The 22,533-nt window shown below is 37.8% G+C and overlaps 1 long non-coding RNA gene across 1 annotated transcript; it reads left to right on the forward strand.

The window, feature by feature from the left end:
- The first annotated feature begins 1,708 nt into the window (after window positions 1–1,708).
- Window positions 1,709–22,294, forward strand: LOC124382103. Its single transcript, XR_006924981.1, has 4 exons — window positions 1,709–1,993; window positions 2,453–2,508; window positions 14,344–14,382; window positions 20,937–22,294. It is a non-coding gene; the product is annotated as an uncharacterized LOC124382103 (long non-coding RNA).
- Window positions 22,295–22,533: the final 239 nt, after the last annotated feature.

Consider the following 22,533-nt stretch of genomic DNA (forward strand, 5'->3'; position numbering starts at 1 on the left):
TGGCTCCCAATAAAATTTGTAATTGATTACAAAAAAGTTCTATTGATATACACCGACCAGGCATAACATAATGACATTATAACAAAATTGATGTGTTAGAAGCAGGAAAAATGGGCATTAAGGATTTAAGAGCTTTTTTCTTACAAAGTGTTTTGGATTTACGTCTTCTTGTAAGTTTCAGGTTGAAAGCACATTTTTATGGTTAAGCTTTTTTTTTTTCAAGTTCATCTCGGGAAATATTTACTTGCCAACCTCATCTCTGGCTTGCTCAATAGCTTATAGGTGCAAAATAATACATGTATTTTATATTATCAATCTATATGGATAAACCTTTGTGGACACAAAACTATAAGATTTGCTATTACATTTTCTTTAACATCCCATTCCACATTGAGTCTCTGTCTGCAGTTAATAATAACCTCCTCACCTCGGGGAAGATGTTCCACCAGATTTCGGAGTGTGCTTGTGGAGATTTGTGCTCATTCAGCAACAATGATGTTAGTAAAGTCAGGCACTAAAGAAAGATTAGAAAGCCTGAGGTGCAGTCAGCATTCCAAGATCTCAAGATCTTCCACTCCAACGCATATATCACGTATTTTCATGGAGCTGACTTTGTACATGGGGAATTTTCATGTTGGAACAGGATGGGTCTTCTAATTCAAGTAAAGTGAATATGAATACATTTTAAATGAATTCACCGGAAAACACACAAAATCCACCAATGGTAAGGTTAATGTTTTTAATAAGATAACAAATGAATCATGAATGTAATGCAAAACCATTTTAAAAAGTAGATAGTGGATTGTTTAAATCAGGAAAAGTCAGGAGACTCAAACAAACACTATGTAGAAAGTCAAATAATGTATTAATCATTAATGTCAGAAATCATTCGAGAGCTACAACAATGGTGAGCTTCTTACATCTGTAAATGAAGTTGGCTCAGAGTTTGTCCGCCATCTTTCTAAGCTGAGAGACTTGACGACGTGACGTCATCCATCGTGATTTGGGGTGAAAAAAAAAAGCTCTGCGCTTTTCATTTAGACTATCAAACAGTACACTGTATAACTATAATCTGCAGAGATTTCTCTTTATTTTACTCACAGATTTAGCCCCTACAGACGTTTCCTCCTTCCCTCCCCCCTTTTATTTACCGCTCTCTCTCTTTCATATTTCCTCCTTCTTTGCCCCCTTTCACTTACAGTCTGCCTCAGAATCTGAGAAAGAGACTGGAAAACAAAGAGGATGGGGATGGCAGACAGAATTCATTTAAGTGTGTGCACAGTCTAAGGATACAAAGCAATCCAAAGTGGGTGAATACACGCCTTCTCTCTCTCTTTCTCTGTCTGTCTTTCTGCCTCTCATTCCAAAGGCGGAAGTATCTACCCAGCAGTGGAGAAGGGGGGTGGGGGTGGCAAGGACATATATTCCACCCTCCTGTCCTGAACTCTCCCCTCTATCCCTTCCCATTTCTCTTTCTTCCCCTCCATCGTGCAAACCCATGCCTCGTTTTCTCCATCAGTTTCTCCCTCGTGCTCTCCCCTCCCACCTCTTTACGCACTTGCACTCGATTACACACATGCATACACCCTTATTGTCTTCCCTCTTACACGCACAAATGTCTCGTGCTCCCTCTCCCTCTCTCTCTCTCTCTCTCTCTCTCTCTCTCTCTCTCTCTCTCTCTCTCTTACTCTCTCTTTCTCTCTCTCGCTTGCATGGCTACAGAGTCATCCACAAGGATTATTTTGGTACTTCTTGTCCTGCCTGGCAGCACTGCTTATGTTCCTAACTGACTTCTGTCTTCAGCGACTGTCTGCCAAAGCTTTTCCTTCGTCTCTCTGATTAGATCTGTCACGTCCTGTCAGAACTGAGGATGTATGAAAATCTTTTAAGTCTAAAGAAGCACCCATTTATGGAAGGAAGAAGGGAGAACTTCTGAATGGACAGACGAAATGGACATGCGGAGTAATGGGTCAGGAAGTGTAACATGCAGAAGGTGAGGATAAAGTACAGAAAAAAAAGAGAGGGAGAGAGAGGAACAGAGTGAGAGAGAGAGAGAGAGAGAGAGAGAGAGAGAGAGAGAGAGAGAGACTCAGCTGAGATTACATATGGGTGGATGCGGGGACTGGCAAAATCATGGGAGAAAAAAGTGAGGTATAAACAATGACTGTCGTTTTTTTTTCCATTTTATTCTCACTCATCGTTTCACTCCTGTCTTATTTCTGTACCGAATGATTGCAGAATCTTTTGCATCGTTATGCTTTTTTTGCCTGCTTACCATTTATTTGAGCATTTATTGCATTAATTTAGTGTGAGGGGAAAACAACAGTTTAAAAGAAGAACCTGACCCTACATTTCAATCCATTACTTTTGTTCAATTTCTGCTGTTTCATTCTCTAAATTCATTTATACATATATTCATTGAATCTCCTTGTTTTTTTTCCCTCTCTCCTAGGTATACCCTGTACTTTGAGGTCCACAATGAGAATGTGCAGAACATACGGCCTGGAGGTAGGAGAACCAGGCTATGTTAATGTAGTATGTTTGTGGGTATGCATTACTGATTCATTCCTTTAGTCCTTTTCATTCCATATCAGTCATTTTCTGAATACTTTCAATCTCAACATTTGGCAACCCCATTAGCACGTATATATATATATATATATATATATATATATATATATATATATATATATATATATATATATATATATATATATATATATATATATATATATATATATATATATATATATATATATATATATATATATATGTGTGTGTGTGTGTGTGTGTGTGTGTGTGTGTGTGTGTGTGTGTGTGTGTGTATATACAGTATCTCACAAAAGTGAGTACACCCCTCACATCTTAGCAACCATTTTAGTATTTTTCTCAAGGGAAAATACTATAAAAATTAAACCTGGATATATTTTAGTAAAGTCAATGTGCAGCTTGTATAGCAGTACAGATTTACTGTCCTCTAAAAATAACTTATCATACAGCCATTATTGTCAAAAGAAGTTGGTAACAAAAGTGAGTACACCTCACATCTTAGCAACCATTTTAGTATTTTTCTCAAGGGAAAATACTATAAAAATTAAACCTGGATATATTTTAGTAAAGTCAATGTGCAGCTTGTATAGCAGTACAGATTTACTGTCCTCTAAAAATAACTTATCATACAGCCATTATTGTCAAAAGAAGTTGGTAACAAAAGTGAGTACACCCTAAGTGTTAACAGCTGTATGTTGTGTAACCATGCAAAGCCACAAGTCCTTTTCATTGTGTTCATGTTTTTGTCTGCTTGTCAGGACCAGACAAATTTGTGTATCTCTTATTCAAGCAGTTAAAATTCGGTGCTTTGAGTTCATTTCTCTCATACTGACCACCGGATGTTTAACATGGTACCTCATGGCAAAGACTCTCTGAGTATTTGAGGATTAGAATTTTTCAATTCTAGAAGATTGGTAACGCCCTGAAAACTGAGTTACAGTGCAGTGGCCAGGGTCATATGGAAGTTTTCCAAGATGGGTTTCACTCTGAACAGACCTCGCAAGGGTCGATCAAAAAAGTTGAGTCATCGTGCTGTACGTCAGTGCTCGGACCATACACCGCAGACCACAATAAATCAGTTTGCAGGCTGTCGTCCCAGAAGAAAGCCTCTTCTGAAGCTAGCTCACAAGAAACCCGCAAACAGTTTGCTGTCCAAGATCATGAATGTCCTGTGGTCTGATGAGACTAAGATAAACCTGTTTGTCTCAAAATGTGTGGCGATGCCCTGGTGAGGAAAACCAAGAAAACTGTGTCTTGTCTACAGTCAAGCATGGTGGTGGTAGAATCATAGTCTTGGGCTGCATGAGTGCTGCTGGTACTGTGGAGCTGCAGTTCATTGAGGGAACACATAAATTCCAACATGTAGTGTGACATATTAAAGCATAACTTGATGCCCTTCCTTCAGAAACTGGGCCGAACGGCAGTTTTCCAACATGAAAGTGACCCCAAACACACTGCCAAGATGACAACTGCTTTGCTGAAGGTAAAGGTCATAAAGTGGCCAAGTATGTCTCCAGACCTGAACCCTTTTGAACACCTGTTGGACATGCTCAAGCGAAAGGTGGAGAAGTGCCATGTGTCTAACATCCAGCAGCTCTGTGATGTCATTATAGAGGAGTGGAAAATGTTATCAGCAACAACCTGTGCAGCTTTGGTGAATTCCATGCGCAGGAGGATTAAAACAGTGCTGGATAACAATGGTGCTCACACAAAATATTGACAACTGGACAGAGTTTTGACATGTTCACTTAGAATGTACTCACTTTTGTTGACAGTTAGTGAGGTCCACTGGTGGTCTAGTGGTTAGGATACGGCGCTCTCACCGCTGCGGCCCGGGTTCGATCCCCGGTCAGAGAACCAACCCCAGCCACTCTCAGTGCCGGTCCCAAGCCTGGATAAATGGGGAGGGTTGCGATAGGAAGGGCATCCAGCGTAAAAACATGTGCCAAATCGAACATGCAGAGGATCTGCTGTGGCGACCCCTAACAGGAGAAACCGAAAGAAAGGTTTATTGACAGCTAATTAAGTTTGTTAATAGCTGTATGTTGATTTATTTCCAGAGGACAGTAAATCTGTACTGCTATACAAGCGGCACATTGATTTCTCTAAAATATATCAGAGTTTCATTTCTATAGTATTGTCTCTTATATCATATACTAGATGATATACTAAAATTGTTGCTGAAACGTGAGGGATGTCCATATTCAGCTAATTGAGTTTTATAGGAGACGTCCCACTCCCCTGAAGATTTCCATGTATGTTTAATATACGGCCCAAAGTTAAGTAGACTCTCTTTGCAGGAGGATTTTTTTATAGAAGTATCATGCACTTCTGAACATTTGACCACTGATTAGCCATAACATTAAAACCACTGATTCAAGCCTTTCAGAGTGTTGCTGCAGTAGTTAGTACTGACCAAAAGTGGTCCATGTAAGGATAATTGGTGAACAGATGATAGGGTCATGGGCACTTAAGGCTCATTGATGTATATGAAGAATTAAGTCAAGACTGTCTGTCTGATCCCACCACAGAGCAGGCTGTGTATTGGGCTGCTGTTGTTCCGAGTGCCCATGCTGAACCTGTCGACTTCTAAAAGTGCATACAATGGATATGTGATTATCACATTTATTACCATGAAGAAATAGAAGAAGGTGGCATGGTTTGATGAATCATTTTTTTTTTGTGTGGACATGATCGAGGAGTTTAAGGTCTGAGCATCTGTAGAATGCCCTGGATGAACAAGAATCCATGGAGGCCCCACCTTGCCAATTGCAGGACTCAAAGGATATGTTGCTAACATCTTGGTGCCAGATACCACATCACACTTTCAGAGGTCATCTGCTGCCACGGGACAGATATGTTTTGACCTAAACTTTATTAGGCAGGTGTTTTTAATGGTATGGATGATCATTGTATAGTAGATACAGTCAGTTCCATAAAAAAATGAATAAAAATGTTATGGTTATTGTAGAGGTTTACCACAGTTTAATGAGTTTAATTTAATTAATGAATATGAGCTATCGTTTTCTTTTATTCACCAACTCAGTTGAATAAACTAACATAAATGTGAATTACACTGTCATTTTTATATTTAGTTGCAATTATTTTACAGTCAATGAGTCTGGAACCCATAGATATGAACACACACTAAGTTTCCTCTCTGGTGAGGCTCCACCAGGCATTTGCGGCAGCTGTCTTAGCTTCCTTGTTGTTTAAGGTTGGATTCAGGTCAGGTCATTGGTTGCAGAACAGTCCAGTTATTTGCCTTGCCTTAGGTTGCTTTCAGAGTATGCTGTGGGTCATTTTCTATTTGTAGACTCCAGTGAATTTAGAAGCACTGTGAATTTGAGCAGATACTACAGTCCTCTACACTACATAATTAATTCCCTGCTTTCTCAATTCCAGTGGTGGCTTTACATGTCCATGCCATGAAATCACGAGTTACTTTCTCTCTCCATACTCCTTTTTTCCCCTCGTTCTTGCACAAATGTATCTCTATAGGATGTTTTAACAGAACGCTACAGAACAGTTAGACTTACCAATGATTTACATCTTGCGGTATTTACCTTGGTAAATGTATCTAGTGATTGTTGACTTTGACTTTCATTGGTGACTTTTCACTGCTTGTAATGGCTTTTTCTCACTAGCTAAAAAATTATCCACGACAGTTGTTTTTCATGATTTTGATATCTTTTGGTTTTCCAAAGCTCACTAGTGCATAGTGCATTTAGCCTAAGGCTGAAAAAAAGGCTTGCTTCTCTGCTAGATTTTTTGGATTTATATTCCAAATTCCAACTCTAGAGCTTTTATTTGCTTATTTGCTTATGAGTACAATAATTAGAGAATAATACATAACTTGCCATTAAACAGCTGAGGAATGGTAAAAAAAAAAGCAATAATTTCTACTCCTGGATGTAATATCCTCAAATTAAATCTGCATTTTGAACACATGAAAAATATTTATATTCATTTCGACAATACAGTTTTAGACAGTTATCTTTGTCCACATATTTATGTATATTATATACATACACGGGCATGTAAAAAATTTGAATTCTATAGTTTTAGGTATCAAGACATAAAATATCATCTGGTACATCTCAGGTCTTAAAATTAAGTAAATACAACCTCAGATGAACACCACCACGTGACATATTACCTAATGTCATTATTATTTTTATAAAAACAAAGCAGAAATGGAGAAAGCAGTAATAACTTGAAGTAATCTTGTTCTGTATTACATTTTTCACTCTCACATCATTGTGGATTAATTTTGGCTCGCTCTTCTTTACAGTGTTGCTTCAGTTCATTGAGGTTTGTAGGTATTTGTTTTCTTAAGGGCCTACCACAGCATTTCAGTCGGGTTAAAGTCTGGACTTTGACTGGGCCATTAAAATTCTAGGGTTAGAATTCTCTTTTTCACTCTATCTGTAGATTTGCTGGTGTGTTTGGGATCATTTTTCTGTTACATGATTTTATCCAAACTTCATCTGCCAGACAATTTTTCTCTAGAATAATTTGGTATAAAGAGAAGTTCATGGCCAACTCAATGGCTGCAAGTTACCCAGGCCTAATGGCTTCAAAACAAACGCGAATCAGCTCTTCACCACCAGGCTTAACAATTGGCATGAGGTGTTTGTGCTGATGTGCTGTGATTGGTGTTCACCAAATGTGCCACTGTGCATTATGGCCAAACTTTGGTCTCATCTATTGTTAGTATTAATATGGGCCTCACACTAGTTCTCTAAACACACATTCCTATGTTGTCTGTTCAGTGTCTATAGGATCTTAACGATGTGAGTATGTAAGGTACACAGAAAGTCTTTGTCTGGCTCACACATCTCTGGTTACCATGTCTTCTTACCCAATCAGGAACAATTTTAGCTCAGGTGTTTTCCAGTGTGTATAAATACTTGTCTATTATTTGCAATAAACTGAAGAAGAACGTATGCCCTATTCTGTGTGCTGTGTGATTCTTCCCTGATCAGAAAAGACACTACGGGCATCACAGATTGCATGGGAAAACCTCTCCAAGAATTATGTTTTTGTTTGAGCATGATAAAAATCTAACATCTATCTAAAAAACATTGTTCCAGAGGTCTTGTGGTTTGTTCAGATGGAACCTTGCAAACCTAAGCAATGCTGCTATGCTGCTATGTTCATTTTTTAGAGAGAAGAGGCTTTCTCCTGGCAATCCTTCTAAACTTGTTCTGTTTTTTCTTTTATTGTACTGCTATGAACTTTAACATTTAACATGTTAACCGAGCCCTGTAAAGTCTGAGATTTAGCAATTTGACCTTGGGGTAAATTTGCTGGGATGTCCACTCCTTTGCAACTATTTTGAATGTTTTTCACTTGTGAAGAATGTTCCTCAGTGTAGAATGGTGGATTTTGAATGGTAAGGAAATTGGCCTTATAACCCTTTCCCAAATCTAAAATTAATTCTGATATCTTTTCTTTTTCAGCATTGTGTTAACACACACCTAAATGTTTCAGACCAGCAAACACTTGCTGCTGAACAATTAATCAAGAGCATTTAATTAGCAGTACCTGGCTGCTATACACACGTACATACTTTCGGCTTCTCCCAGTTAGGGTCGCCACAGCAAATCATCCGCATGTTTGATTTTGCACATGTTTTTACACTGGATGCCCTTTCCAACACAACCCTCCCCATTTACCTGGGCTTGGGACCGGCACTAAGAGTGGCTGGGGTTGGTTCACTTACCGGGGATCGAACCCGGGCCGCAGCAGTGAGAGCGTGGCATCCTAACCACTAGACCACCAGGGAACCCTCAGTGCCTGGCTGCTACTTAGCCTCTTAAATTCTATGAAAGAAGTAGATGTTTTCTTAGTTTTTTACACATGGCTTTTCTATCTATTTTATTCTATTAATAAAAAATGACAAAGTGTAATATGTCATGTGTTGTTTATATGAGGTTGTATTTACCTCATTTTAAGACCTGCTAATGAACAGATGTTGATCTTAATTTTATGTTGCCCTTTTTTTTTTTAAAAAAGATATTATTATAATTGCTCTTTTTCTTCAGTAATGGCAGTATAGTTCATTAACCTAATGTTAAAATTTGTGTACAATAGTGCATACACTAATCTATGCACTATGCATATGCACACTTGGCTAAAATGGTGATGTTATAAACAAAATGCTTGTGTCAATAATGCTTGAGTAGAATTTCAATGGGAAAACATTTTAGAGAGGTCATAAATGTATTAGTCATTCCTGCATCACATCCATTTGCCCAAATGTTTTTAACTGCTTCAGTGACCCTTATTGTGGCCATTTGATATTCATTACCCACCCCATTCAAGTCAACTATCTGTGTTCCAAGCTAGTCCCATGTTTTTCACCCACGATGATGATGATTGACTTATTGGACAACAGCAGAAACATATAAAAAGCAATTTCATTTTCAAAATGTTCTTTAAAGACCTCTTGATTCATTCTTTATAACAGCGTGCTTTTGAGAGCAGCTCTAATTGCAAAGAAAACCCACGTCTTTAGAAACGTGCATGCTCTAAAACATTATTGTTCCTATAGAAACCTCTGATTCAAGGCGAACAAACGACAAAAAAGTAAAAAAAAAAAAAAAGTGTAGAAATCAAATCCAATCCAAAATGCCTTCTTAGAAAATGTTTTGGGTAAAAGAAAGTAATTACATACAGAAAAAGACAAATAAAGGAACATCGGTGGAGGATTCAAATGCAACAACAAAAAACGTCTTCAAATTAATAAAATTGACCAGATAAATCTGCCAGATCTTCAACTTTGTCTGGTGTTTTTGCTGTAGAGGTAATTTTGTATCAAATACTTTAATCATGAGCATGACTCTGTTTTTACCTACATTAAGATTATATTCAGGAATGTTTCTAGATTTTTCCCAAACTGTTCACTAAAGCGAAAATAAACACATTTTTATGTGAATGCATTTGTTTAATTCTTACATTGTTCATTTTCTGATCAATGATCGGCTTTTAGCCCGTTAAAAGCATAGAGTTTGCTTTTGCTTTTTGCTTTTTGCCAGGAGAGTAGGACTGAACGACCCACTCCAGACCTACATATTGTTTTGTCAAAAAAATCAATGGGAATAGAGAGAGCTTGGATATCGGTAATGTTCTGCTGAGCAGCTTGTGTCATGACATAATACAGAGGTGTGTCACTGCGGAGTGTATCCGAGGAGTGTCCTTGACAACAGTACCGATTGGCTCAATTCCCAGAGCCTGTAAAACAGTTACATTCCAAAATATTACTAAGCATCTGGGGCTGTAAAACCAAAGACAGAAGCTTGACCATCCACATGTCCTGTTAGAGGGACATTGCTCCTTTTTATATATTATTAGTCTTTGTATTTGTAAAATGGGGCCATATTTGTCCATGATAAGAAATGGCCCTGTTTGCTTCAACTAGGTTTACTCTTGTGCATAGTTTGAATAGTCCTAAAATGTTGTTGGAATATTTCTTCAAGGGGAGTTTGAATCCTATATAACCATTTTAGTCAAATCTCTGGTGGTCTAGTGGTTAAGATGCGGCGCTCTCACCGCTGCGGCCCGGGTTCAATCCCCAGTCAGGGAACCAACCCCAGCCATTAGGGTTGCACAAGCCTTAGTGCCGGTCCCAAGCCCGGATAAATGGGGAGACTTGCGTTAGGAAGGGCATCCAGCATAAAAACGTGCCAAATCAAACATGCGGATGGTCCGCTGTGGCGACCCTCAATGAGAGAAGCCAAAAGAAAAACCCTTCAGAGAATTTCTACTTGTCTTTGCCAAGCATTGTCCTGAGCTCAGTAATAAAATAAAAAAAAATAAATAAATGAATGAAAAAATCAAGATGTTCTCTCATGTCTGCTTGGATCCACAGCCTTTTTAGTGCTAAGGATAAAAAAAAGATTTCAGGATTGTACAAAAACTTCAAGTGGTCTCAAATAATGCAACAATTGAGGAGTTGGTTGCAAAATCTCAGAATACATAGAGGTAAAAAAAATTCATTTGCCTTAACCTTGAGCATCTTTGCGTCATGGTTTTAGTTTACGGAAACCTCAGTATCTCGGCTCAGGGTGGTCCTAGCTCCAACATCAAAAGCTAAATCTCTAGAGTACATTTAATGTAATGCTGAAAAGTAAAAATCAGTTCCATTTTTAGGGTCAAATTACAAAGAGATGAATTTGAGTCTCTGTCTTAATATTGAAAGCGGTATTTAAAAGAGGTAAATATATTGTGCATGCAGAACAATTCAGGTTTAAGACTTGCAAATTGTTTAATTAGTCCATGTTGGTTGAATATCTCTTGTAGGGGCTCAGATATAAGACTGACATTTGCATTTAAATAAGGCCCCAGTAGTAGCATGTAGAAATTTTGAGTTTGAGATTCCACCGATTACAGAGCTGATGATAATACATTTTTATTAATAGTAAAGCTGAACAGTACTTTACAGAAATACATGTTTTGATGGACATTCAATAGCTTATGCTTGCCAATGAGTCTAAAATATTCTTAGTATTATTATGTTATGTTATGACATATTTATTATCATTATCAATGTGAATTAATGAAGTAGGTTTATTTAGATTTCTACTATACACTACAGTCCAAGCTCTGTAACTCTGACTCTGTATTTGATACTGGCAACAGCAGGCAAGCATCACAGGGTTCTTTATATTTGCAGAGTTCCAAACTTCTGTAGCTCCAAACTCAGCTTCCTATATGTGTTTTGTGTAAAGTTATGTGTAAATAGATTTTACAGAAATATGGAATCAGCTGTATAATCAAAAATATTGCAATTTTGTTTTTTTGTTGTTCAATTTACTTTTGTTTGTGTAGCGCATTCAACAATGGATATTGTCCCAAAGCAACTTGACAGAGATAAATTGGTTATAAAATGTGTATACCTTTTTCTATACGTTTATGCCTTATAGGTTTATCTCAAATGAGCAAGCCAATAGTGACAGTTGCAAAGAAAAACTCCCTGAGATGGTATAAGGAAGAAACCTTGAGAGGAACCGGACTCAAAGGAACCCATCCTCATCTGGGTGTCACTGAATGTCTATTCATTACAGTTCAATCATTGAGGAGTGAGGTCATTAAGATTGTTGAGGAGTGCAGTTCAGTTATGGGTCCTTAAATGTTGTATTTATCCATGACATAAAGATGGTTAAACTAAGTAAAATAAAAAAGGGGTTATTAATGGAAAACATAGAGGTATTCACACAAAAAATGTAAATATATTAAAGGGTAAAGCAATCTATACTGGACCACTGGAGATGGAATGACCTAATACAGTGTCAATTTGCCACAGTCATGTGAAATGATGCTTTATCTATATATTTACATATATGTTGATTTATTTATTTATTAGAAACTTTTAGTTAAATACCAAGCAAACTGGCTCTGGCCCTGACCTGAGAATACATGGGTTTACATTGGTTATGGATTTTTCTAGCCAAATATGGTTATTACTGGCATTCGTTTATTTCACCCTAATTAATGAATCAGATATGGCTGAAGATTGGATTGTTTCACAGTTTGATATCTATATTCACTGCAGAATCAGGTCTATGCTGCTGCAAAAGCTTACATAATGCTACGTGTGATGAAAGAGCACCGAGTCTAAAACCCTTCCCTGCCTCTAATTTTGAAGACAGAATCGAAGCTGCGAAGATTTGACCAAAACCATGCAGTTGAGAGTTTTATTCAGTTATTTGTAACAGAAAGCCAATCAATTAACCATTGGCTAGTATCTTGATTTAATTGCCCTTTAAGGGACAGCTGTGTGTGTGTGTGTGTGTGTGTGTGTGTGTGTGTGTGTGTGTGTGCTGTTAGTAATCAGACGTGGTTTTGATAGCGTGTTTTTTGTCTCATGCTTCTTGAACGCACAGCTGGTGCCTTCAAGGTTGTTGCTATAGCAGTTCTGTTTTCACAGTCATGGGGTGGAGGGAATCAGTGTTATCTTCTCTCTCAGATCTTGCGTTGCATCTTTGAGAACATCAATAGTGCTGTCAAAACTAGCCCCAGACAAGCTTTTTCGTGTTACTACTACATATTTCTTACTGGTGTGGCCACTTATAGATTAAGATTTTGCTTTTTAATATACAGTATGTCTTTCAAAATTATATGTTGATGTAAAATGTTGATATATGCAGCTGGGGACGGTTTCTCATCAACACCTTGGGTGGTTGCATAAAATTCCGGAGTAAGAATGGGCGCTTTGAGGATGGATTTGGACTGTAGTTAATGTCAACAGTCTCCTACACTGACTCAGGACTACAGTTTGCTTCTGATCACCATCACTGCACCACGTAACATTGTATATCTGCAAATAATGGACAATCGGTGCAACCCAGATGAGGATGGATTCCCTCTTGAGTTCCTCTCAAGGTTTCTTCCTTATGCCATCTCGGGGAGTTTTTCCTTGCCACAGTCGCCACCGGCTCACTCATCAGGGACAAACTCACAATTATAAAGAACATCTTCATTTTTTGTCACCACATTATCTGTGTAAAGCTGCTTTGAGACAATGTTCATTGTTAAAAGCACAATACAAATAAAAATGAATTGAATTGAATAGAAGCATGGCAAAACAAAGTACACACGTCTTTTACTCAAGTAGAGGAACAGATACTCATGTTTTAAAAGACTCTGGTAAAAGTTGAAGTACTAACCACTTTCTCATTTAAGTTAAAGTAAAGAAGTTTGGGCTCTGACATGTACTTAAGTAAAAAGTAGTCATTACTACTACCTGTTTTAGTGTCACACTGGTAATTGGACCTCACATCATATTAATATATTAATACAAAATAATTTCAAATGTTGTTATCTAATGAATGTATCCAGGCTGAACATCCACCATATAGAACACAAACAGAAAAAAAGATGATGATGTTCAGGTGATCAGAAATGTCTCTGTTCTAAGTCATGTTTACATTGCTGACTCCCTCTGTCTGAAGTATTTGTACTTCATTACTTCCCATCTCTGGTAGATAATATTTAGCTTATGTTAACCATTATGCAGAGTCTGGTTTCACTTGTGCTGAAGTTGGTTTACTGGGTGCTCCATACAGATCATGCAGATCACTTTTGTGTACTGTATTGTATTTTACATTAACTTGCTAATTTGTTTCTAGAGAAGAAACATCTTGGATGGGGTTTTTAGAACTGTTTAGGGCACCATCATTGAAAACTAGTATTTGCCTTTAAGGCTCATGAGCTCCTCTGTAAAGAAACTTGTCAATGGTTTGAGGAAAAAGTTGACTGAGCGATCATTTTTCCTGCCTTCATTCATTCCTATGAGTATCAAATATCAAATGTGTAAGCAATATTAATGATTATGTTACTGTCCAAACCCTAAATGTTTGTGTGACATATTGTGGTTTCAGCAAGCTATCAGAAAAAGTTGCTAAATATTGCTTTCATTCATTTAGAAGTGTCCTGTGATCAGTGGTGGACAGTAATGAAGTAAATGTAAATGATTGCCGCTTGGTGGTATCTACTTATCACCAACATACAGGTTAGCGTCAGTTTAAATTTTACCATTTTGAGAGTAAATAATGGTGGATAAATCTTCTGATTCCAACTCGCCACAACACCCGTGGCCCATGGCGTGATTTTTTTTTAAAAAGCAGTTGAAAAGAATGATTTCGGCTCATGCTAATTGACACATGGCCCAATCATGATTTTTGGTCACAAGCCACTGCTGATGGAATCAATAGGGATCCATGGCACTTTAGGGAACTATCAAAGCTTTGTATGTAATACTATCATTTTTTTCTATTTGCTTCACAGAAAACTACACAAGATCAGATCACATGGACTGAGCACGAGGTAAGTATAGAATCAATATTTTATTTCTATGAATCAAAAGTTTTTTCGTGATACTACTGGTGCACAAAGAATTTCTGTTCAAGGGAAAACCCACAACAAACAATCCACACACTATCTAATACCCTGGCCTGCAACAGGGGAAGAAGTAGAAGTTTCAAAGAACCTTTTTACTCTGGACCCAGGGTGGGATTTTCATTCTTTCATTCTGTTTTATAAGTCATTATAGATCATTCTCACTTATGTATTCCACCAGACAGTATTATGTGTCAAATTATTAAAACTGCACCTCAGACTAGCATGATAATTAACTAGGGTTAATACAAGACACAAAACCATCCTTTATACATACAGTACTGTGCAAATGTTTTAGGCAGGTTTGAAAAAAATGCTGTGAAGTAGTAATGCTTTCAAAACTACAAATAGTTTATTTTTATTAATGAACAAAATAGAAAGTAAATGAGTAGAATAGAAATCCAAGTCAAATCAATGTTTGGTGTGACCACCCTTTGCCAGCAAAACATCATCAAATCTTCTAGATACTCAGCTTTTTGAAGGAACTCGGCAGGTAGGTTGTTTCAAACAACTTTTTTTTGAAGGAACTAACCACAAATCTTCTGTGGATGAAGGCTGCCTCAAATCCTTGTGTCTCTTTATGTAATCCCAGACAAATTTGTGTGAGATGATGTTGAGACCTGGATTCTGTAGGTTCCAAAACTTTCACTTTCAGGACTTCTAGTTACTCTGTGCTCAAGATAGTTCTTCATGACATTAGCTGAATGTTTGGAGTTATTGTCCTGCTGCAGAATCAATTTAGGGCCAATCAGACAACTCCCTGATGGTATTGCATGATTAATAAGTATCTGCTTATATTTCTCAGCATTGAGGCTATTCATTCTGACCAAACCTCCAAACCATTTGCAGAATTGCAGCCCCAAACTTGCAAGGAACCTTCACCAGGCTTCACTGTTGCCTGCAGACACTCCTATTGTATCACTCTGAAATGTTCTTCAAACATGCTGCCTTCTTCTTCTTCTTCTTCTTCTTCTTCTTCGGCTGCTCCCATTAGGGGTCACCACAGCGGATCATCCGTCTCCATACCACCCTGTCCTCCACATCTGCCTCTTTTACACCAACTACCTGCATGTCTTCCCTCACCACATCCATGAACCTCCTTCTTGGCCTTCCTCTTTTCCTACCTCCTGGTGGCTCCCTCCTCAGCATTCTTCTACCAATATAAATCATGTCCCTCCTATGCACATGTCCAAACCATCTCAATCTCGCCTGCCTCACCTTGTCACCAAAACATCCTACATGCGCTGTCCCTCTAATAAACTCATTTCTAATCTTATCCATCCTCGTCACTCCCAACGAAAACCTCAACATCTTCAGCTCTGCTACCTCCAGCTCCATCTCCTGTCTTTTACTCAATGCCACTGTCTCTAATCCATACAACATCGCAGGTCTCACCACAGTCCTATAAACTTTCCCTTTCATTTTTGCAGATACCCTACTATCACAAATCACTTCTGTCACTCTTCTCACATCATAGTCCAGGGAGACTCCTGTCTGACCTCGTCCGTCAACCTGTCCATCACCACTGCAAACAGGAAAGGGCTCAGGGCCGATCCTTGATGCAGTCCAACCTTCACCCTAAACCAGTCTGTCGTACCTACTGCACACTTCACTGCTGTCACACTGTTCTCATACATGTCCTGCACCACCCTCACATACTTCTCTGACACACCTGACTTCCTCATACAATACCACAACTCCTCTCTTGGCACCCTGTCGTAGGCCTTCTCTAAATCCACAAATACACAATGCAATTCCTTCTGTCCTTCTCTATACTTCTCCATCAACATTCTTAAAGCAAATAAGGCATCTGTGGTGCTCTTCCTCGGCATTAAACCATACTGTTGCTCACAGATGGTCACCTCTTCTCTCAGCCTGGCCTCCCTCATCACTCCTGCAGTAGTTGCCCAATCATCCAACACCTCCTTAACACCACTGAGCCTCTCACTGACCTCTTCCCTGAACATCACACTACACTCTTCCTCCTTCAGTTTCCACCATCTTATTCTTCATTCAGTCCTCACTCTCCTCCTCTTCTTCTTCGCCTCCACAACCATCCTACAGACCACCATCTGATGCTGTCTAGCTACACTGTCCCCTGCCAACACCTTACAGTCTCCAATCTCCTTCAGGTTGCATCTCCTGCATAGCACATAGTCCACCTGTGTGCACCTACCTCCACTCTTATACGTACCATGCTGCCTTCTGCTATAGCCAAATATTTCAGATTTAAACTCATCAGTCAGGAGCACCTGCTTCCATTGTTTTTATGCAGTTGAGTCGCTTAGCTTTGTTTCCATGTTGGAGGTATGGCTTCTGGCTGCATTTTTTTCATGACAACCATTTCTAGCTAGACTTCCTAGACAGTAAATGATTGTACCTGGGCCCCACTTCTGGTTTCTGCCAGTTCTTTGTTGATGACACTACCGGACACCTTTTGATGTTGAAGTAAAGTAAGCAATATGCGTCTTTCATCTGCTACATTAAGTGTCCTTGGCCAACCACTGCTTCTACAGTCCTCAACATTACCCGCTTCTTTGTGCTACTTCAGAATAGTTTGAACATCACATCTTAAAACCCAAGTCTGTTTTGAAATCTTTGTCAGGGAGAGACCTTGCTGATGCAGTAAAACTACCTTGTGTCTTGCTATGGTGTATAACGTGACATGAAACTGTCTTCCACAACCTCACCTTAGTAGCAGAGTTTGTTTCTCACCCAGGTTTAATTCTCCCACACAGCTGTTTCTGTTTCAATTAAGGACTGTGTTTGAACCTACATATGAAATTGGTGATCATTAGAACCTGCTTGGTATAATTGGTTAATCATACACTTGACACTGATCCTACAAAATCCTTAACATTTTGCAAGTATATAAAGAGTGCAAATGTAAGAACTGAAAGCCAAAAGGTGTTCACACCAAACACTGATTTGAATTAGATCTTCTTCTGTTTGCCCACTGTGCAATTTGTAAATTGATAAAAATAAATTAAAATATATATTTTTAAAAGGATTTTACTTTATAGCATTTCTTTACACCTGCCTAAATCTCTTACAGTACTGTACATTCCATGTGACAAATAAATTATTCACAGGTATTATTTTTATTTGCTCTTTACTTGTCTGTATAACTATTTTTCTGTTAGAAACCTTGCAGATGGCTCGAAAAATCAGAAGGGTAAATCATTAATGGAAAGTGGTTCATTTGCCCTGCCAAACATGGATGCGTGTATTGCCTCAGTTCAAAATTCGAGTATTAAACATGGTTTTCACCTCTACATCCATCCACTCATTTAACACGCTTTAGTCCTTTTATTTCACAAATACATCAGATTTCTGTTTTCCATCAGCATCTCTAGCATTTCTTTCCCCAAAATGCTCTGCTTCCTTCTTCACACAGTCACAAGACAGTGAGAAAACTTTGCCAGCTGGTCCATTAAGAGTTGCATTAAATGGGATAAGCTTTTGGAAGAAGTATCATATGAGACTAGAGATAGGAAGTACCATTCTCAGCATGCCTATTTATAATTATTTCTCAGTGCACAATGCATCCAGGACTCTGCCTAAAGGACTATGCTATAATATGACTTGAAAATAATTCTCCAGTTTAAAAAACAAACAACCAAAAAAACCCAATGCACAAAAGACAATAAACAAAATGCATAGTATTAATTAGAAAGAACTTTTAATTTTATCCTCCATTCTTCACTCCTTAATGGAAAAGCGCAAAGGAAACTATTGTAGAAGACCTGATTACCAGTGATCATTGCCCTACTGGGACATTTTGTGGTTCAGTTCACCGATTTACAAAGTAGACCAACAATCGGGTAAAAAGGCTGGTCTGTAATGATGTTTGAAATGGAAATGTATCTAACATGGTTAGTTTCTTTTTGGTAATTTAATATACTAGTTCACTTGAAATTATGCGCAACTACGCTTGAATGTAACATAACATAGGGGGCGTTAATATTCTAGCAAGCTAGATGTGATGCATGACTGTGCTTGGACGAGGAACAGCTGCACTGAACGAAACAAATAGCATGAAACGAGAATAAGGAAAAAAAAAAAAAAAGAAAACACAGGAACAAACAAAAACAGCTGCTTGTTGCAAAGTTGACTATCCAGATCTGAACAATGCTACCATAAAGAAAATACTATTACCACTGGCAATTAGCTGATTAAGAATAAAGAGAACATACTTACACGCAGAAAACATGAAGGAGATGTCCGGAAGTAGGGTTGCTTTATACATAAAAATCAGCTAAGAAGGGCTATTCTACCCTGTCCCAAACGCTTGGACCAACAAAGTAATACAATTCCATTATAATAGCCATCTACCCAGTATGTCACATCAACTGCAAATGGGTGACAAAAAAATTAATTCTACAGAAATGAACATAAAGAAATGCACTGGTCACTAAATGTACTATATCCAGATGCACACTGCCCAATGACAAATGCTTGGTGAGGGAACTCTAGATATTGGTTGATCACTGACACCTCACTCCTGGGCTTGAACACATTGGGTCAATTTATTGCTGTCTTGATTTACATCAAAAGTTGTTGCTTGCCACAATCCACTTGACATGAGAGTTATTCAGATTCTCTGTGGAATCTGCACATATGGTAAAGACCTGTCACAAAAAGAAGTAATTGTTAGTAGGTAGGTTTGGTAAAGCCAGGATTTGCCAAATGAACCATTTTCATGTTCCACCACTTCTAAAGCATGTTTTATGAGCTATGGTTCGGGTTCACTTTCAGTTTTCAGTGTCGTTCCTAATTTTAGTGTAATAATTTGGCATGTAAAATGAGGTCAATTGTCAAGATTCACATGGGCTCCAAAATGGTGCAGTCCCCTCTGGTCTTCTCCCTGCACACCAATTTTTTTTAAATGCAGCCAAAACTGAGCCATTTTATATAATTGGATTGGACTGTGGATCAGAAGGTCACAAGTTTAAATCCCAGCGACACCAAGCTGGCCACTTAAGCAAAAGCCTAAAACCTTAACTGCTCAGCTGTTAGTCACTCTGTTATTGAATATGAATGACATTTGTATGCATTTGTCTTAGTGTGATCTATTGTTTACAATAAATCATAAGACAGTGATATTGTCACATGACCTATCACTTTATATGATATCTTGCAAATGGAATGAGCACTTGTGCCTTCTGTACAACTGGCCAAGCATTCCTGTAATCATCTACGACAATGTAACTGGATAAAAACTATTTATTGGAGCTGATCTATTAGTCCATTTTCAGGGAGATCAGTCAGGGATCTGAATAATTATGAAATAATCTACAGCCAGACAGAAATTTGCCTGGTCTTTGGTCTTACTGCATCAGTCTCATTAATTTGGTGTTGTATTGGCTAATTCTTGCCCAGTCACCATCCAAGTGTGTGTCTGTTTCTTTTCATGTCCACACAAGTCCCTGATGTCCCTGTTTCATCTGTCCTGTAATAGCCCCAGAAAAATCTGAATGTTCTAAACTAATTAAAATAATATTAGGCATGTCACAAGGGTGCATAGCGTATCCTGATAATTCACTCTGCTAATAAATATATTGTAATCCCGGTGTCCCCAAATTATGTCCCATGGGCCGAATATGGCCCTTTCCCACATTTGGAACAGTCCTCTAAACAATGCCAGAGACACATTTTGAAAATTTAATTTTAAATATATGTTTTACTTCTATCATACCTGTATTTGATAATAAAAATTGGCTTTCAAACTAAAATTTCCTTTAGTTATTAATTATTTTGTTAGATTCATAAACCAACCAACAGAATGGTACATTCAACATAATACACGCTCAAGCAGATGCTACAGCATTCGAAAATTCACAGAGATAAAAAAAAAATGGCCAAAAGTTTTTTAAAGAGAGTAGTTAATTTAGAATGCCGGGTATTTAACCAAAAGTATTTTTTTTCTACAATGCAAAGAAATGGCTGTTTGTCTCATCTGTCAAGAAACAGTGTCTGTGCTATCAAAAAATCAAATTTGCGCATACACTATGAATCCATTCAAGCAACTTTCAGGTAGCTAAACTGATTGTGAAATGCAATGAATATAAAAAAATGTCAGTATGATAGTAATAATGCACATTTAATAGGCTATATAAACTTTCTTTCGGCTTCTCCCATTAGGGGTCGCCACAGCGGACCATCCACATGTTCGATTTGGCACATGTTTTTACGCTGGATGCCCTTCCTAACGCAACCCTCCCCATTTATCAGGGCTTGGGACCGGCACTAAGGCTTGTGCAACCCTAATGGCTGGGGTTGGTTCCCTGACCGGGGATCGAACCCAGGCCGCATTTAATAGGCTATATATCTCTTGCAAAATAAAGCTCATTTGTCTGAATAGAGCATAACAAAATAGTAAACTAATCTAGTATTAGGCATAATAAATACATTTAAAATCTCAATCAAATCTTCACAGTAATACTGGTAGTCACTCTGGCACATGTCATTGTCTGTTACAGACCGATCTGACCCCACCATTAAAGAAAGGATAAAATGATGTGGCCCTCACAGAAAAAGGTTTGGGTACCCCTGTTGTAGACAGTACACCGTTTACAAGAACAGTAGTTATACAGAAGTCACACAGTAGTCATGCAGTACCTTAAATGGGATATGTAGAAATGAGGTCATGTTTCCTGATTACTTTCTTGGTTAAAAAAACTATATAAAAGTATAAATGCATTGATTATTCCAGACACCAGTATCATGAAAAGCATCTTGAAATCCATCGTTCTGTTTCATTTGGATTTAAAGCAGTAGTGAGAACTTTATAGGTTGTATATTGTATATTATAGGTGTAATAAAGATGTTTATTGGGGATGAGAACATGCTGATATTGGGTTCTATTGGGAACACAAGTGCTCATGAGGGCAAATTCTGAGAAAGATAGTAATGTTTTAAAAATCTTTTGCAAATGCCCAAATATGCATGTCAAACCAAGATCTAATTAGTGCATGTTGTAGGCAATAGACATGATCATGGTGATTGATTTCTTTCACAGGGTGTGAACTCCAGCATAACCAAGTGCATGTTGGTGTGTGAAATTTCACATGTTGTCATGGTTATTTCCACTACAGGTGTTTTGTTGAGTGTGAACAGCTTGTCTGATCTTAAACAGAAATGCAACTTTTGAAGATGATTGCTGCTGCCGCTGTTTAGTATTGCTCTTGCTCTCTTAGGGTGCTTCCTTCACACCTGCCATTTTTTTTCTCAACTGCCAACACATGCTTGAATAATCCTTAGGGAAGTGTCAGCGGTGGAGTGTTTATGAAGTGAAAAGAAAAAAAAAACACCAGGTAATGGCTAGATATATTTTCCTCCTATTCAATCATGCTGCAAGTTGAAGGAAGGCATGAGAGCAGATAAACATTCCTGCAAAAAAAAAAAAAAACAATTTTTTGAGCAAATATAAGATTTAGAGCAAGTTGAATAGAAAATATCTCATCATCCTGTTGCAATAGAAAAAAATAACCACTTATAGTTTGGGGTATTTATTAATACAGGATGTGATGTCCAGTTGTGGCTGCGTAGAGTCAAAAAAAATTAAAGCAAACTACCTTATCACTATGGTTATAGCAAACTTTGTGATATTATTACTACTACTACTAAATCTGAATAGCAAGATAGGCAAGTTACTAGTTAGGTGATAAATAATGTATAAATGTCATGATTTAATTGTTCTTATAAACATTGCTGGTCTGAACTTTCTTCGATGGATGCTTGCTATTAATTTGATAGCTGTGCTATGCCAAACAATAGATATGTACAGGACAGGTTTTCTGGGACTACTGATCTCCTGTCTGGATAAATTGCCACAGTATACAAGACAGAACACCAGATATTTTACTGTTGATATGTCAAGACAAATGTCTTTGAGAACTTCCATTTTTTTTGTAAATAAACCTTTATTTATATTGCTAGACTTCAAGTACTTCTGTAGAATTATGAACCATACTGTATGTATTTTACCATATATATATATATATATATATATATATATATATATATATATATATATATATATATACCCTAAGTGGATTAATGCAGAGAACAGAAATG

Source organism: Silurus meridionalis, chromosome 29, assembly GCF_014805685.1.
Source record: "Silurus meridionalis isolate SWU-2019-XX chromosome 29, ASM1480568v1, whole genome shotgun sequence".
NCBI lineage: Eukaryota > Metazoa > Chordata > Actinopteri > Siluriformes > Siluridae > Silurus > Silurus meridionalis.